We start from the raw sequence: 4,250 nt of genomic DNA, 5'->3' as shown, positions 1-4,250 counted from the left end.
TGGTCTATAGGACAACTCATAATCACAAAATTGTGCACGGACTGATCTGCTCAGTTCCATGTTGTCTGAGACTTGTAAAGTTTTGTTTTCGATGTGGTTCTCGTAGAAGTCTACAGTTGTCTGTTTGTATGGAACAGAGACTTCTGGCAAATTCTCGATTGCAATAATGAAGACTAGAAGCTGCCTCGGAATGGAGAATGGAGGTTCAGCCACCCAGCCGAAGCACGTCTTCCTCTCCTTTATAATTGCTACATCATCATTGAAATCGGGGAAGAAGAAGTGGGCCTTAAGATTTTCGTTCAATTTCACAGATTTGATATTCATTATTCCAGCCTTTTTTAGGTGACGACGGTTGAACTCCTAAATAAATTGAAAATACAGATATTGAAAAAAAACTCTCTCTGAAGAAATAATATGCTATTTGCGAATGAGTACGATGATTATAATAGCGCATTATTCTTTTTTTGGTCTGTTTTCATATTCTATAACAGAGATGACTTACCTGGAATGGGAAATAGGAAGATGTCCTAGAGATGAAGAATCTCCACTGAAAGGTTTATAACTGAAAACTTAGGTTTGTAGGAAAAGGAGACTAAAATTGTCTCCGAAAAAGAATGAAAAAGCTCACTATAGTTGTGTTGTTGAAGAGAAGGAAAATAAGCACAATGAGATGAATTTTTGTTTGTACACTACAATAAAGGATGACATCATTATGATGCAATAGTGACGTAATTATTACATTATTATGAGTAAGACCTCAATCACGTGAGCGGTGTATGCTTCGATAAAATAAGAATAATATCGTAATTAGTAAGGATTATTTTCTGTTCACATGAGTTCAGTGACCCCATTCAATACTTAAGTATCCGTAATTGTAGTAATCATATGACGTAGTTGGACTAAATTTTGTTCCTAAGAGGTGAGTGACCCTCTTACAAAAAATGGGATCACTTAATTGTTCGTAATTGACAACATAGTAGAAGGTAATTGTTAAATAACTATGATTTAACTCAAACATTTAACGATTAATTCTGAACAATAGCAAAAAATTCGTGACAAATTTGTGCTCATTAAACCTATATCGATCACCTGAGAAGATTCGTCTTTACAAAAGATGATCTCAAAAGTTGATGTTTTAAGGTCACTAAATAATTGGATTGTTGATAAGAACTTAGAGAAAAACGGATGGTCACAAGATTGTCTAGTTTTTGATATATTTTAGATAAAAATTTGATAAAATTTTGTTATTTTGGTTACAATTTGGGTATTTTTTGACAAGATTTCGCTATTTTGTTGTAAAAATGGGTATTTTTGGCGAAATTTGTGTCTCTTTGTGTGGCAAGTATTGGTATATTTTTGCTAGAACCGGGTTCTTTTTCGCAGGAATTGGGTATTTTTGGTAAAAATTTAGTAGATTGTGGTAATAACTGGGTATTTTTGCTATGAATTGTGTAATTCATGACTAGAAACAGATATTTTTGGGCTAGAATTGATTGTTTTTGGCAACAGTTTGATATTTTTTGTAAACATTTGGGTGTTTTTGACAATAATTGGATATTTTGAGCCAAGAATTGGGTATTTTTTGGTCAGAATTGGGTATTTTTTGGTCAGAATTTGGTTTTTTTTTTACCAGAATTGGGTATTTCATGGGATGAATTTGGTAATTTTGCCAAGAATTGGGTATTTTGCGGCCAGAATTGGGTATTTTTTTGGACAGAATTGGGTATTTTTTGGCCAGAATTGGGTATTTTTTGGGATGAATTGGGTAATTTTGCCAAGAATTGGGTATTTTTTGGCCAGAATTAGGTATTTTTTTTGGTTAGAATTGGGTATTTTTTGACCAGAATTGGGTATTTTTTGGTCAGAATTGGGTATTTTTCGGGAAGAATTGGGTATTTTTGTGAAAAAATTGGGTATTTTTGCCAAGAATTGGGTATTTTTTGGCCAGAATTGGGTATTTTTTGCCAAGAATTGGGTATTTTTTGGGAAGAATTGGGTATTTTTGCCAAGAATTGGGTATTTTTTGGGAAAATTTGGTTATATTTTGGCCAGAATTGGGTATTTTTTGGCCAGAATTGGTTTTTTTTGGCCAGAGTTGGGTATTCTTTGGGAAGAATTGGGTATTTTTTGGGAAAAATTGGGTATTTTTTGCTAGAAATTGGGTATTTTTGCCAAGAATTGGGTATTTTTTGGGAAAAATTGGGATTTTTTTGACAACGATTGGCTATTCTTGGACAAGAATTGGGTTTTTCGGCAAGAATTGGGTATTTTTTGTATTTTTTGGTATGAAATGGGTATTTTTTTCATTTTTTTAAGAATAGGGTACTTATTAAAAAGAACTCAATATTTTTTACCAAAAATTTTTTTTAGTTTCAGGTTTCAGAATCTAAAACTTCAAAAAATACAAACTTGTCCTCTTTTCACGACTTTTGAACTATGTCCATTGGATTCTGTTTTAAAAATTACGCTATAAAGATGTACTGTCAAACACAATTCCAAAAAAAATAGTTCGAGGTTTCAGGTTTCAGAAGCTGAAACTTCGGAAAAAACCAAAAAGTGTAACTTCTTAGGGTTAAAAAATTGCCATCAAATACTTTGTTTAAAAACAACATATAGAGAGTTGATATAGCATACCATTCTCAAATAAATTGTTTTGTAGTTTGAGGTTTGAGAAACTAAAACTTCAAAAAACCCAAACCCATAATCTATAATTGACCGTGAAGTTACCACCATTGAACTCCACTTCAAAAAATACCCTCTGAAGTTGTACTGTAGCATATATTTTCGACCAAAAAAAATTTTAGTTTGAGGTTTGAGAATCAGAAACTATGAAAAAACAAAAAAAATTTCAGTGATGGTTTTCTGTGCTTTAGTATTTTTCATTGAAATCAGCGTTAAGAAAAACTTTAATCGATTATTAGAACAACTTTATATGAAAGTTTTTTTACGGCTTCGGGTTTTTGAAACTGAAAATACCGCGAAAAAAAACCAGAAACTACCAAATTAAAATGCCAAAAAATCCGTTTCTTGCATGCTTTCACATCATGAGTAAAAAAATTGAAAAATTGGAATTTTCAAAAAAAAAGCTTTCAAGAAATTTTTGTGAAAAACTTCCGATAATCGGAAATTTAAAATGATAATTGAAAAAATTATGCGTAAATGAAAAGTTTGAAAGTAAAAGTTCCGCAGATATATTTTATTAAGTAGATAAAATTAGCTGAAGTGCATTAGAGCGGATGCTTTTCCCTGGGGCAATTAAGATAATTATCCCTGGGTAATTACGATAAGATGACAGCTCTATTGTTCTCACTCTCTTTTTAGGTACATCTTTGGAAATTGGACGAAAATAGGCTATACCTAATGTTAATACATAGGTACATCCTTTCCCCCCCCCCACTCTTGCTCCGATATAACTACTACTATCGTATTAGAAAACATGTAATTTTTTAACCTATTTCTTCAAATGGTTATGAATTGAATTTATGAATCTAACCATTTGAAGAAATAGGTCGAAAAATCACATATTTTGTAAATACGATTCTCCCCTCCGATGTTCCAGTAGCTCTATATACACATTACTTCTCATCTATTATACGGCAAAAATTTTCGAGGGCAAAGGAAACAGTTCCGATTCCTCTTATAGCTATGATGTTCAACTTGAACAAGACGTGGACACGACGACTGCAGCTGATATGTTTGAATTCTTCTAATTGCTCTAGTATCCAGCTTCGAGAGGATATTCCGATTATTTGACTGACAGCACCGTGGAGTGTAAAACAGAAGCACTTGGTTCCACTTTCTCAACATTGTGGCTCTCAATTGTCCAAAATTCCCACATTAAACAGATTTTGATCAAAAATAAACATCTGAAATAGAGCGAACATTTTACCTTTTTAGGGTAGAATTCTGCAGAATAAAAAAAATTGCGCAAATGCGAATCATTCTCCAAAAAAATCAAAAAACAGAAAAAGCGACCGGAGTTGATTGTTTTCTACTGATAAACACCAGATCACCAAATACAAAAAAAATTATAATAGCAAGATTACTAGAAAAATAGTTTTGCTTACTTGGATTGGTACAGCCAATCGATCTTCAGCGAACTTCCCACTAGAAATAGTCAATTCGAGTGATAATTCGTTATAAATCGAAAAAGCTTTCCAAATGACAAGGTGTTGGCTTTGGCATTAGCCAGCTCAAGCTTAGGAAAAGTAGCCGCTCTGAAACGGGGTGTTAGTGGCGAAGAATAGAAA

Source organism: Convolutriloba macropyga, chromosome 8 (genome assembly GCF_964194025.1).
Source record: "Convolutriloba macropyga chromosome 8, txConMacr16.3, whole genome shotgun sequence".
NCBI lineage: Eukaryota > Metazoa > Xenacoelomorpha > Acoela > Convolutidae > Convolutriloba > Convolutriloba macropyga.
The sequence above is the reverse complement of the archived record's forward strand: the minus strand, read 5'-3'. Positions refer to the sequence as shown.